Below are 14,751 nucleotides of genomic sequence, written 5' to 3' on the forward strand. Positions count from 1 at the left end.
AATGTTACAACACACCTTCTGCCTCCAACTCTAATATCTGGCCTCACCTTTGAGTAATAGTTTAGATTCACAGAAGGCCCCTTTCCTTGATCTTCAGACATAGGCTTTCCTAAACCCCAGCATGGGAGTCAGACAGACTTAAACTTCCATGGGACCCATTCAGTCTGTGTTGTGTGACCTCCACCAACATTTCTCATACACATAAAAAGGGTACACACCCTTGATCTCGTTTTGCACCATCTTGAGATATCATCATGACTACAACACATCCCCCAGATAGATTCAAGTAAAACACAGGAATGATAAATTGATTTTTTTTTAAGTAATGTGGGGAAAGGGAAAAGAATTTCCATAACATGTCACCATCCTTTAATAACATTACCATCCTTTATGTTCTAACCAGGCATGACTGCTCTCCCCCTTCTAGCCCTCATTTCTCTCTGTCTCCATCCTTCTACCTCTGGTCCCTTCCTCTATCATTCTTCCCTCTCCCTCTCTGATGAACATTGCCCTGTTACAAACCTCCTCCTCCTTCTTCATTCCTTTCCCAGATTCTGTACCATATCCAATTTTTTGCAAATTTCTGTTCAGATTAGTTTAAAGGACTCCTATCCCATGAGTTCATTTTCTCTTTTTTAATCTCTTACTCTTTCTCTCTCCCTGCTTCTTCACATAAGATAGAAAATCTCCCTTAGGGTCTATCCTTTCTAAAGAAGGGAGCAATTATAAATAGTAAACCATCTTCCAGGATACAAATAGTTTATTTTCCTTAGTGCATTTGTTATAATTTAAAAGACAGTACTATATATTCAGAATGTAAATGAGCTAAATGGACCCAATGAAAAGACACAAGTTATCAGATTGGATTAAAAAAACCAAGACCCATCAATATGCTGTCTATAGGAGAGACTCATTTTAGACCCAAAGACACCTCCAGGTTGAAAGTGAAGGGGTAGAAAGTGATTTATCATGCTAATGGGCATCAAAAGAAAGCTGGGTGACAATCCTTATATCAGACAAATCAGATTTTAAACCAAAGACTGTAATAAGAGATGAAGAAGGGCACTATATCATAATTAAAGGGTCTATCCAATAAGAAGATCTAGCAATTATAAATATTTATGTCCCTTGGGATGCCTGGGGGGCTCAGTCAGTTAAGCATCTGCCTTTGGCTCAGGTCATGATCCCGGGGTCCTGAAATCGAGTCCTGAATCGCACTCCCTGCTCAGCAGGGAGCCTGCTTCTCCCTCTACCTGCTGCTCATGCTGCTTATGTTCTCTCTCTTTATCTCTTTATCTCTGACAAATAACTAATATAATAGTTTTAAAAATAAATACTTATACCCCAACATGGGAGCAGTCAATTATATAAGCCAATTAATAATAAAATCAATGAAATATATTGATAATAATATAATAATAGTGGGGGATTTAATACACCCTCATTGCAGTGGACAGATCATCTAAGCAAAAGATCAACAAGGAAGTAAAGGCTTTGAATAACACACTGGGCCAGATGGACTTCACAGTTATATTCAGAACATTCTATCCTAAAGAAACAGAATACACATTCTTCTCTAGGGCACATGAAACATTCTCCAAGAAACAAACCGAAGGTTTTAGAGGGGAGTAGGGTAGGGGGAATGGGCGAGCCTGGTGGTGGGTATTAAGGAGGGCATGTATTGCATGGAGCACTGGGTGTTGTACATACACAGTGAATCTTGGAACACTGCATCAAAAACAAATGATGTATATTATGGTGATTAACATAACACAATTAAAAAAAGAAGAAGAAGAAGCATTCTCCAGAATAGATCACATCCTGGGTCACAAACCAGGTCTCAACCAGTACCAAAGACTGGGATCATTCCCTGTGTATTTTTGGACCACAGTGCTTTGAAACTGGAACTCAATCACAAGAGGAAATTTGTAAAGAACTTAAATACATGGAGGCTAAAGAGCATCCTACTAAAGAATGAATGGGGGCGCCTGGGTGGCTCAGTTGGTTAAGCAACTGCCTTTGGCTCAGGTCATGATCCTAGAGTCCTGGAATAAAGCCCTGCATCAGGCTACCTGCTTGGCAGGGAGTCTGCTTCTCCCTCTCACCCTCACCCTTCTCATGCTCTCTCTCTCTCTCTCTCTCAAATAAAATAAATAACATATTTTAAAAAAAAGAATGAATGGGTCAACCAGGAAATTAAAGAAGAATTTAAAAATTCATGGAAACAAATGAAAATGAAAACACAACTGTTCAAAATTTTTGAGATGCAGCAAAAACGGTTCTGGGGGAAGTATATAGCAATACACGGATTTTCAAGAAACAAGAAAGGTCTTAAACACACAAGCTAAACTTACACTCAAAGGAGGTGGAGAATAAACAACAAATAAAGCCTAAGCCAGACAGGAGGAGAGAAATAATAAAGATTAGAGCATAAAAAAATGAAATAGAAACCAAAAGAACAGTAGAACAGATCAACAAAACTAAGAGTTGTAAGACAATGGTTGAGTTTCATTCCTCTATACATAGCTATCCAATTTTCCCAGCACCATAAACTCAAAATGGATGAAAGACCTCAATGTGAGGCAGGGATCTATCAAAATCCTAGAGAACATAGGCAGTAACCTCTTTGACATTGGCCACAGCAACTTCTTTCAAAACATATCTCCAAAGGCAAAGGAAACAAAAGCGAAAATGAACTTTTGGGACTTCCTCAAAATCAAAAGCTTCTGCACAGCAAAGGAAACAGTCAAGAAAACAAAGAGGCAACCCACGGAATGAGAGAAGATATTTGCAAATAACAGTACAGACAAAAAGTTGATATCCAGGATCTATAAGGAACTCCTCAAACTCAACACACACAAAACAGATAATCATATCAAAAAATGGGCAGAAGATATGAACAGACTCTTCTCCAATGAAGACATGCAAATGGCTATCAGACACATGAAAAAATGTTCATCATCACTAGCCATCAGGGAGATGCAAATTAAAACCACATTGAGGGGCGCCTGGGTGGCTCAGTGGGTTAAGCCGCTGCCTTCGGCTCGGGTCATGATCTCAGGGTCCTAGGATCGAGTCCCACATCGGGCTCTCTGCTCAGCAGGGTGCCTGCTTCCTCCTCTCTCTCTGCCTGCCTCTCTGCCTACTTGTGATCTCTCTCTGTCAAATAAATAAAATCTTTAAAAAAAAAAAAAAAACCACATTGAGATACCACCTTACACCAGTTAGAATGGCCCAAATTAGCAAGACAGGAAACAACATGTGTTGGAGAGGATGTGGAGAAAGGGGAACCCTCTTATATATCATTAGTTTTTTTTTTTTACTTTTTTTTTCATATATTTTTATCCCCAGGGGTACAGGTCTGTGAATCACCAGGTTTACACACTTCACAGCACTCACCAAAGCACATACCCTCCCCAATGTCCATAATCCCACCCCCTTCTCCCAAACCCCCTCCCCCCAGCAACCCTCAGTTTGTTTTGTGAGATTAAGAGTCATTTATGGTTTGTCTCCCTCCCAATCCCATCTTGTTTCATTTATTCTTCTCGTACCCACTTAAGCCCCCATGTTACATCACCACTTCCTCATATCAGGGAGATCATATGATAGTTGTCTTTCTCCGCTTGACTTATTTCACTAAGCATGATACGCTCTAGTTCCATCCATGTTGTTGCAAATGGCAAGACTTCATTTCTTTTGATGGCTGCATAGTATTCCATTGTGTATATATACCACATCTTCTTGATCCATTCATCTGTTGATGGACATCTAGGTTCTTTCCATAGTTTGGCTATTGTGGACATTGCTGCTATAAACATTCGGGTACACGTGCCCCTTTGGATCACTACGTTTGTATCTTTAGGGTAAATACCCAATAGTGCAATTGCTGGGTCATAGGGCAGTTCTATTTTCAACATTTTGAGGAACCTCCATGCTGTTTTCCAGAGAGGTTGCACCAGCTTGCATTCCCACCAACAGTGTAGGAGGGTTCCCCTTTCTCCGCATCCTCGCCAGCATCTGTCATTTCCTGACTTGTTGATTTTAGCCATTCTGACTGGTGTGAGGTGATATCGCATTGTGGTTTTGATTTGTATTTCCCTGATGCCGAGTGATATGGAGCACTTTTTCATGTGTCTGTTGGCCATCTGGATGTCTTCTTTGCAGAAATATCTGTTCATGTCCTCTGCCCATTTCTTGATTGGATTATTTGTTCTCTGGGTGTTGAGTTTGCTAAGTTCTTTATAGATTCTGGACACTAGTCCTTTATCTGATATGTCGTTTGCAAATATCTTCTCCCATTCTGTCAGTTGTCTTTTGATTTTGTGAACTGTTTCCTTTGCTGTGCAAAAGCTTTTGATCTTGATGAAATCCCAATAGTTCATTTTTGCCCTTGCTTCCCTTGCCTTTGGTGTTGTTCCTAGGAAGATGTTGCTGCGGCTGAGGTCGAAGAGGTTGCTGCCTGTGTTCTCCTCAAGGATTTTGATGGATTCCTTTCGCACATTGAGGTCCTTCATCCATTTTGAGTCTATTTTTGTGTGTGGTGTAAGGAAATGGTCCAATTTCATTTTTCTGCATGTGGCTGTCCAATTTTCCCAGCACCATTTATTGAAGAGGCTGTCTTTTTTCCATTGGACATTCTTTCCTGCTTTGTCGAAGATTAGTTGACCATAGAGTTGAGGGTCTATTTCTGGGCTCTCTATTCTGTTCCATTGATCTATGTGTCTGTTTTTGTGCCAGTACCATGCTGTCTTGATGATGACAGCTTTGTAATAGAGCTTGAAGTCCGGAATTGTGATGCCACCAACGTTGGCTTTCTTTTTCAATATCCCTTTGGCTATTCGAGGTCTTTTCTGGTTCCATATAAATTTTAGAATTATTTGTTCCATTTCTTTGAAAAAGATGAATGGTACTTTGATAGGAATTGCATTAAATGTGTAGATTGCTTTAGGTAGCATAGACATTTTCACAATATTTATTCTTCCAATCCAGGAGCATGGAATATTTTTCCATTTCTTTGTGTCTTCCTCAATTTCTTTCATGAATACTTTATAGTTTTCTGAGTATAGATTCTGTGTCTCTTTGGTTAGGTTTATTCCTAGGTATCTTATGGTTTTGGATGCAATTGTAAATGGGATTGACTCCTTAATTTCTCTTTCTTCTGTCTTGCTGTTGGTGTAGAGAAATGCAACTGATTTCTGTGCATTGATTTTATATCCTGACACTTTACTGAATTCCTGTATAAGTTCTAGCAGTTTTGGAGTGGAGTCTTTTGGGTTTTCCACATATAGTATCATATCTGCGAAGAGTGATAATTTGACTACTTCTTTGCCGATTTGGATGCCTTTAATTTCCTTTTGTTGTCTGATTGCTGAGGCTAGGACCTCTAGTACTATGTTGAATAGCAGTGGTGATAATGAACATCCCTGCTGTGTTCCTGACCTTAGCGGAAAAGCTTTCAGTTTTTCTCCATTGAGAATGATATTTGCGGTGGGTTTTTCATAGATGGCTTTGATGATATTGAGGTATGTGCCCTCTATCCCTACACTTTGAAGAGTTTTGATCAGGAAGGGATGTTGTACTTTGTCAAATGCTTTTTCAGCATCTATTGAGAGTATCATATGGTTCTTGTTCTTTCTTTTATTGATGTGTTGTATCACATTGACTGATTTGCGGATGTTGAACCAACCTTGCAGCCCTGGAATAAATCCCACTTGGTCGTGGTGAATAATTTTTTAATGTACTGTTGAATCCTATTGGCTAGTATTTTGTTGAGTATTTTCGCATCTGTGTTCATCAAGGATATTGGTCTATAGCTCTCTTTTTTGGTGGGATCCTTGTCTGGTTTTGGGATCAAGGTGATGCTGGCCTCATAAAATGAGTTTGGAAGTTTTCCTTCCATTTCTATTTTTTGGAACAGTTTTAGGAGAATAGGAATTAGTTCTTCTTTAAATGTTTGGTAGAATTCCCCCGGGAAGCCGTCTGGCCCTGGGCTTTTGTTTGTTTGGAGATTTTTAATGACTGTTTCAATCTCCTTACTGGTTATGGGTCTGTTCAGGCTTTCTATTTCTTCCTCGTTCAGTTGTGGTAGTTTATATGTTTCTAGGAATGCATCCATTTCTTCCAGATTGTCAAATTTATTGCCGTAGAGTTGCTCATAGTATGTTCTTATAATAGTTTGTATTTCTTTGGTGTTAGTTGTGATATCTCCTCTTTCATTCATGATTTTATTTATTTGGGTCCTTTCTCTTTTCTTTTTGATAAGTCGGGCCAGGGGTTGATCAATTTTATTAATTCTTTCAAAGAACCAGCTCCTACTTTCGTTGATTTGTTCTATTGTTTTTTTGGTTTCTATTTCATTGATTTCTGCTCTGATCTTTATGATTTCTCTTCTCCTGCTGGGCTTAGGGTTTCTTTCTTGTTCTTTCTCCAGCTCCTTTAGGTGTAGGGTTAGGTTGTGTACCTGAGACCTTTCTTGTTTCTTGAGAAAGGCTTGTACCACTATATATTTTCCTCTCAGGACTGCCTTTGTTGTGTCCCACAGATTTTGAACCGTTGTATTTTCATTATCATTTGTTTCCATGATTTTTTTCAATTCTTCTTTAATTTCCCGGTTGACCCATTCATTCTTTAGAAGGATGCTGTTTAGTCTCCATGTATTTTGGTTCTTTTCAAACTTCCTTTTGTGGTTGAGTTATCATTAGTTTTTGACATAGTGTTCCAAGATTCATCATTTACGTATAATACTCAGTGCTCCATGCAATATGTTTTCTCCTTATTACCCACCACCAGGTTTATCCATCCTCCCATCCCCTTCCCTTCTAAAACCCTCAGTTTGTTTCTTGGAGTCCATAGTCACACATTAAATAAAATCCTTTTTAGAAAAAGAAAAGGATCAACACTTTTGGTATTTTTATAATGCTTATTTTTGTTTATCCTTATGGTGCTTATCCGATGCTTGCCCATTCAAGAAGAACCCTGTGCATCAGTGCCCAGACACACCTACATGATGCCACCCTCCTGGCCCTTAGGCAGATAACACATTCTCTGATGGAGGTAATGGGATAGACTTCACCACACAGGGTTAAAAGCAGGAGATCCTGATCACTAGATCCCATGCAAGGGGTGGGGGGTAAACAAATATGAGCATGTATCTATTAACTCTGATGTGTATCTTCATATGCTTGAAACCCTACAAGGGTCCTATGGAGACAGATTTTATTATTCCCAGCCCTCCTGTCATATTTCCTTACCACGAAACTGGCCATCAGGAGCTTAGGGGACTCAATTTTCTCTGGAAGCTTTTCTTTATGGTATTCCTGAGCTCCTTATTCCTGAGGCTGAAAATGATCAGGCTGAGAAAGGGAGTGAAGACTGTATAGGTGGTGGCCATCAGAGTGTTACTGTCTATAGAAGGGGGTCCTCGGACTTGAGGTAGATCATGGAGACAAAACATAGTGCACAATGACCACAGTGAGGTGGGACACACATGTGGAGAAGATCTTGTGCCTGCCCTGAGCTGAAGGGATCCTTGATATGACAGCCACAATGAAGACATAGGAGAGAATGATGAGGAATAAATATCTCATCAGCACTATGACACACACCAGGATCACACTCAAGATGACAGAGGATATCTCCTTCCCACAGGCCAACTTTAGGATGGAAAGAACATGGTAGACAAAATCATGGATTACTTAAGACTCATAGAAAGTAAGGTGAAAATCTATCAGAGTCATCATCATCCCCATGATGGAGGTGCCAGCCCACCCACCTGGACATGAGATAGCATAGCCATGTGGACTCATGAGCATATTGTATCTCAGAGGGTGGCAGATGGCCACATAGCAGACATTGCCAATGATCATGGACAGAAAGAAGTGCTATATGTCCTCATGAGCTCTTTACCCTCATTTATTCATTCATATAGTTGAGAAATGTTACCCAAGGCTTATTTTATGTGGAAATATTCTAGGTGGTTGAATTCAGCAATGACCAAGGGCTAGGGCTCTTCTTTGTCCTTTTCATTGTCCACCAAGGGAAGCTGCCATATAACCAAAGAAGACAGCACAGAGTGGTTGGAGGGGTTTTGGGGACAGCATAGAGATCTGCAAAAGCTAAGTGTGGGTCACACATCCAGCCTGGGATTTAGAGACTTTGAAACTGGTGGGAATCCTGCAGGGTGAGTAGGTATGATTCAGCTGAGCCAAGCAGGTGGGAGAGGGGTTTCCAGACAGAGGGGACAGCAAATACAAAAGCTCAAGGTGACAAAGGCATAGTGTATTTGGGACAATGGTATGTTCAGTGCACCCCGAAGAGCTGAAGGTCACTAGTGTATTTCTGGAATTGAAAGCATGCTGGTGGGAAGGGCATGGGCATGCAAGACAATGGTGTCCACTTGTGGAGTTTGTTTTAAGGGGAATGGGGACCAATAAATGTGTTTTTTGGGTAAATTTTATTTTCTATTATGTTTTATTAGTCATTGTACAGTACATCATTAGATGAAGTGTTCCATGATTCATTGTTTGCATGTAACACCCAGTGCTCCATGCAATATGCAAGAGGAAAGAGCTGTATTCCATTATGTGAACATTCTCATGGATGTTTCCAGTTGGGGCTTCCTATGAGGGTGTTCTTATGACATCTAGTACATGTCCTTTGGTGGGTTAATACTTATGTGTTGTGTTGGGTCTATAGTTAGGTGTGTAAATACCGACTCATAGGGAACACCTGTGTTCAGCAAGAATAGATACTGCCAAACCATGATACCTATTGGTATCATGGTATCAGTTTTGCAAACTGATGATACCAACAGATACATTTTAAGCACAAGTAGCGTGGTGAGATTCCTGTTTGTAGAGGGAAGCAGGCTTCGGGGCAGCAGGGTGGGCAGATGCAGGAAGAGATGGGGAGAGGTGCATGAGGGCATCCTGGCTGGGGTGGAGTGGCAAATTGAGGTTGATTTCAGAGGTAGAATGGACAGTGTTGTTGATTGGACAGAAGGAGAGAGGAAGTGAACAGTTTCTACTTCTAACACTCAAGACACCAAATGTGTGAATTCTTTCCATACCAATGACCATTTCTCCAACTACCCAGATACCACGTTGGTGTCCATAATTCTATTCAGTTCTGACACTAACTACCTGGAGATGCCAGTCACAAGTACTGGGTGCCCAGGACACCTGTGCTTCTGCCTGATGTGGCTATAAGGATGAGGGTTTCTACATTTCTCCCTTTCAGTTAGAATACTTTGCTAGAATAACTCACAGAAATCAGGAAAATGCAACACTTACTCTTCCCAGTTAATTATGAACAAACAACTCAGAACAGCCAAATGAAAGAGATGTATCCTGCAAGGTATGGAGGAAGGAGCAAGGAACTTCCATGCCCTCTCTGCACACGCCACTCTCTAGCACCGCTGTGTACTCACCAGTTGGAAAGCTTTCTGGAATCCCATTTTTAGGGAGTTTTTATGGGGGTTTGATTACACATACATCATTGATTAAGTCATTCATCCCTAATTGAGCATCAATCTCTACCCCTGTCCCCTCCCTGGAGGTTCCAGTTCTCTAATTACCCCTTGGTTGTTCTGGAGAGCAGCCCCCTTCCTAAAACTATTCAGGCTGAGGGCTCAGCCACCACTCATCTCAGGAGCATACAGAAGCCACTGTATCACTCCTGAGACAAGGGCATAGGGGATCTGTCTCAGGAACTGGACAAGACCAAGTGAGTTACTATAGCCCAAGAATTCACATACTAATTTGAATTCTTTGACTGGATCACCATGAAAACAGAGATAGGCTAAGTCAACCAAGGGGAGAAGCAGGGTTATCCAGTTTGGCCAGAAGACACTGAACACTTTTATTGACCAAAAGAAAGCATTCTGCAAGACCTAGCTCTAAATTACCCTTATTCTGGGAAGCCTTCTAGCTACCTTGATCCCACTGCAAAGCTCTGGATTTCCACTCTGCACTGCTCCAGTTCCTGCCTTCCCTCTGACCTTGCCCTGATCCCAACTCATTGAGGGTATCTAATCCTGTCCTGTTTCCCCCAAGACTGGGAGTTCCTAGGCCTGAGCAGGGGCTGGGACTCTGGACAGAGTTAGACAGTAGGGAGTCTTGATTGTGTTGGAGTGTTGGAGGAAGGACTAGAGGTTGCAGGTCCCCAGAGGCCCTCTGATGATCCTCCTGGCATCTCAAGACTCTGAGGGCTGACCTTGCAGGTTGGTGTCCCAGGGAGGCCCTGGGGAGCAGTCTCCTGGGAAGTTGTGGCAGGGACAAAGCACATAGCCTCAGTTCCAGGAGCCCTGAGGTCTGGCCCCGCACCAGCCCCTGTGTGCTGCTGACAGCCTCAGGCTGGAGAGCTTCTTCTACCCTCCCCTGCTGGCTGCTTCCTGGAAGAGGCAGCGTAGGCTGAGGGCGACCAGGAGGAACAGGGTAGGTGGCAATACTCAGGCAGCTGTGGGGAGAGAGACCCAGACTCGGAATTGGGACAGGGTCTGGGACAAAGGTCAGAAGACAGGCTCTTAGCCTTGGGCAGCTGCTGGGGGTCTTCTCGGGTTGCCCATTTTGGGTCTAGTGTTCTTCACCCAACCTAGTGCCCTTTGTGGCTTCTAGGTCAGTAGTTCTCAATCTAGGGTGATTCTACCCCACAGGGGACATGTGCACATGTCTGGAGACAGTTGTCATGACTCAGGAAGGCAAGAGAGGTTACTGCCACTGGGGGGATGAGGCCAGGGATGTTGAACATAATAAAATGCAGAAGACAGCCACCATCCCAGAGAATGATATGGCCCCAAATGCGAGGAGTATTGAGGATCAGAAACCTTGCTCCAGGTGTGTATCTTGTCTGTGCTGTCGTGTCCTAATTAGGGTGACAGTGGTTTTGCTACCCTGGAGGGTAGCCTTTTGGGGGAGGCAGAAGGTTGAGCTGGTTGTTCTCCTGTGGTGTGTGACATGGACTCCACACCTGTGTGTGAGCCATCCTCTGTGAGACCAGAGTAGACAGAATTCTCTCCTGCACCTGTTAGAGGAGATTGGGGAACCCAGCCCAGAGAACTGATGCTACTCCACCCAGCAGGATGTGGGAAGGCAGACTATAATGGTGAGACAGGTGGAGTGTGGAGATTGGATCAGACTGGATCAGACACTCACAGAACTGGATTGTCAGGTTACCAGAGGGACTAAGGGTCCCCGTAAGGGCAGAGACCATGAATTTAGAATGGGGCCAATTGGTTCCATGTGGTATAGACTGAGGACAGCAAAGCAGCTTAGAAGACAAAAAAAGATGTCAAATTCAGTGATAACTACCCACTTTAGGTAAACATGGGGCCCTTTTTGTGGATGCTCATGGTCCTTCTCCAGATGGTTCTCTGCTTACTCCCACCTTTCATTTGGAGGAGAGGAGGCTCAGAGATGGTACTTTCTTTCTCAGAAGCACACAGCAAAAGAAGACTGAAGACTGGCTCTGATGACTACATTGGATGTGTGTTTCAGGCAATGCTCTCTGGGAGCCCGAATGGAGTGGAAGCAGAGAAGGAGCCTGGGGCTGTGAGCAGTGCAGGGGAGAGGAGGAGTCACATAGATGGAGAGGAGCTGAGCACGGGGGCAGCTATTTTGTAGACCGCGAGGATGCTGAGTGAAGGGGAATGAGGCACAGAAGGGAGCTAACACCGGTGTCTGGGTTTCTGAGAGGGACACCTGCATGGCCACCAGACTATTTCCTGGTCATCAGCACAGCCTTCCTCACTCCAGGAAGGTCCCTCCCCATTCTGCTGCTTCTGTGTCCTCTAGGCTCCATTCTGACCCCTATTGTGGGGGATCCTTGGGAACAAGACCCCAGGGAGACCGTGGGGTACAATTATGGCTGGGTCCTGTCCCAGAGCCCAGGATTTCGGGAGCTCTAGGCAGCAAATGAGGCTCTTATTATTTATAAAAACATATTTTTGTTTTATTTTATGGCAGACGACAGGTGCAGAGGTTTGAGTCAATGATATGTCTGGTTCACTGCTTTTGATAATTTTGATAATGCCCTTTTCTATTTTTGTTCATATTTTCTTTCTGCCACCCTGTTTCCCTCCAGTTTCAACAACCATTCTAAGACACTGAAGTCACGCTCTTTGATTTGTGTATGCTCTTGTAGATAGGTATTGTTTCTCTGCACGTACCTATGTTGTAAATGATTTTTCCTTTTTTTTAATTTCATAGAAAATTGGTCACTTTTAGATTTATAGAGAAGTTTTTAGTTTACAGAAAAAGGCATACCTCCTCTCTCCTGCATACCATTTCCTCTTCTACCCCTTGTGTTAGTGTAGTACATTTGTTCCAGTTGGTGAGCCAATATGGATACATTATTATTAAATCAGCCCATGGGTTACATTAGAGTTCACTGTCTGTGTTGCACATTGTGTGAGTTTGACAAATGTATAGTGATATGCATCATCAGAAGAGTTTCAGGGGCTCTGTACTTCATGTACCCAAATGGGATTATACTGGAGCATTCATCTCATTTTTGGGTCATTCACTCAATATTATTTTAAAGCATTTTTATTTACATTGAATTAATTGACCCATAATGTACTATGGTTTTATAGGTACAAGCCTGTGACTCCTTAGTCTTATATAATACCCAGTGCTCATTACATCACTTGCCCTCCTTAATGTCCATCACCCAGTTATCCCATCCCTCCACTCCCTTCCCCTCCAGCAATCTTCAGTTTTTTCCCTATGATTAAGAGTCTCTAAGGGTCCTTTAGTCTGCTGAGTGTGCATCCAACTGCTGCCTGGGACTCCAGTGTTTGCATCCAACCCATGTGACCTGCCCTCTTTCCACTTATGGACAAGCACTTTCCACATTCCCCACTACAAGCAATGTTACAGAACATTCCCTGACATGTTCCCTTATAAATACCTGTCAGCAATGGAGATAGATACTCAGGAGCACATGTGCTAGTACACAGAGCACAGGAACTATTAATTTTAACCCTCTAGTTCTCACAGGCAGTGCACTAATGTTGCTTTCTCCCCATACCTGATCAGCACTGGGTACTTTCTAATTTGGGACCTTAAATACATAGACACTGAATTTCCACTGCATTTCTCTTTCTTTCTCTTCTCTCTCTCTCTCTCTCTCTCTCTTTCTTTTTAGCATGTTTTCATTTGCTTGTGCTATACCCAATGTGAGCTCTCTCTTCACACCTTTGCTCATTTCTGCATTGAGATTTCTACTCCTTGTAGATGGAACTGGTTTTTTGTTTATTCTACATGATATTCCCTGCTCAGTCGTGGACAACGACAGTGATCTTTCCTCACTTTTCCATCTACTCTTAGCTGGATCTACAACATCATTTGTTGAACAAATACTCTTCCTGTTGATGTTTTCATTCTTTCAAAAACACCTAATATTTGTGTTTCTGAAGTTTGTTTAAGAAGTCCTTCTCCAAAGGGAGTTGTGGGAAATTGGAAGAGGAGGTGAACCATGAGAGACAATGTACCAGGTGGTGGGTATTATAGAGGGCACGGATTGCATGGAGCACTGGGTGTGGTGCAAAAATAGTGAATACTGTTATGCTGAAAATAAAAAATAAATTAAAAAAAAGAAGTCCTTCTCCAACCCTAGATCAACAAAATTCTTCTCCTATACCTTCTCCTATTAACTTCCCATGGTCATATTTCATATTTATGTCTTGAATCCTGGAATCCACCTTTGCATATGGTCTTGGGCAGAAATTCAGATTGAGTTTGCTTCATCAAAGGACCAGTTTTACCACCACAAACTCCTAAACAATCCAGCTTTTCCCTTTGACTTGTGCTCCCACCTTTAGCACATGTTAAGCTGTGACTCATGTGGGGGTATTTTCTGAGGTATCCGATCAATTTGATCAGTGTCTGTGTCTGTTCCAGGTTCACACTTAAAAATGACTATGATGTGTATAATGTCTATGATGAGTCTTCACACCTGCCAGAGCATTCCTTTCCTATTGACTCCACTTTTAGAAGATTAGTATGGTTTTGCACTGACCTTAGTTTTCAGAAGGGATTTGAGGAAACTGCTATGAGATGTACAGCTGACTCACTGAAAGTGTAGTTGCTCTGGTGCTCTGATTTGAGGAAGAAGTGTTATCATTTCCATACTCACTGACCTCATCTGAGAGTGTAGGTTTTTCTGCATGCAAATCACCTTCTACATTTTTAAAAATTTATTTATTTGACAGAGAGAGAGAGATCACAAGTAGGCAGAGAGGCAGCCAGAGAGAGAAGGGGAAGCAAGCTCCCTGCTGAGCAGAGAGCCGGATGTGGGGCTCGATCCCAGGTTCCCGAGATCATGACCGGAGCCAAAGGCAGAGGCTTAACCCACTGAGCCACCCAGGCACCCCATCACCTTCTACATTTTATTATTGTTAAAAAATTTCTGAATTTGGAGGCATTCATATGTTTGATTGATTCCTAGATATTTTACAACAGAGGCTTCCAAAGTGTGGCATGAGGACCCTAGGGTCCCAGAGACCATTTTGGGGGGACCATCAGGTTCTCAGTTTTCCAGTGAAGCTGATGATGAATTTTCACCATATGCTTCAACTCCAACCACATATTGCCACAGCCTGAATGAAGAAGTAGATACAAGCATCATCTTGTCTCCCACCCAGCCAGCATGGGACAAATTTGCTAAAATGTAAGAAGAAGGAGGAGGAAGAGGAGGAGGAGAAAGAAGAAGAAGAAGAAGAAGAAGAAGAAGAAGAAGAAGAAGAAGAAGAAG

General features: G+C 42.4%; 1 pseudogene; it reads right to left on the minus strand.

Moving 5' to 3' along the window:
• Positions 1-7,264: 7,264 nt before the first annotated feature.
• Positions 7,265-9,454, minus strand: LOC132010392 (olfactory receptor 10H3-like; annotated as a pseudogene).
• Between the last annotated feature and the right edge of the window lie 5,297 nt (positions 9,455-14,751).

Source organism: Mustela nigripes, chromosome 2 (assembly GCF_022355385.1).
Source record: "Mustela nigripes isolate SB6536 chromosome 2, MUSNIG.SB6536, whole genome shotgun sequence".
Classification (NCBI taxonomy): domain Eukaryota; kingdom Metazoa; phylum Chordata; class Mammalia; order Carnivora; family Mustelidae; genus Mustela; species Mustela nigripes.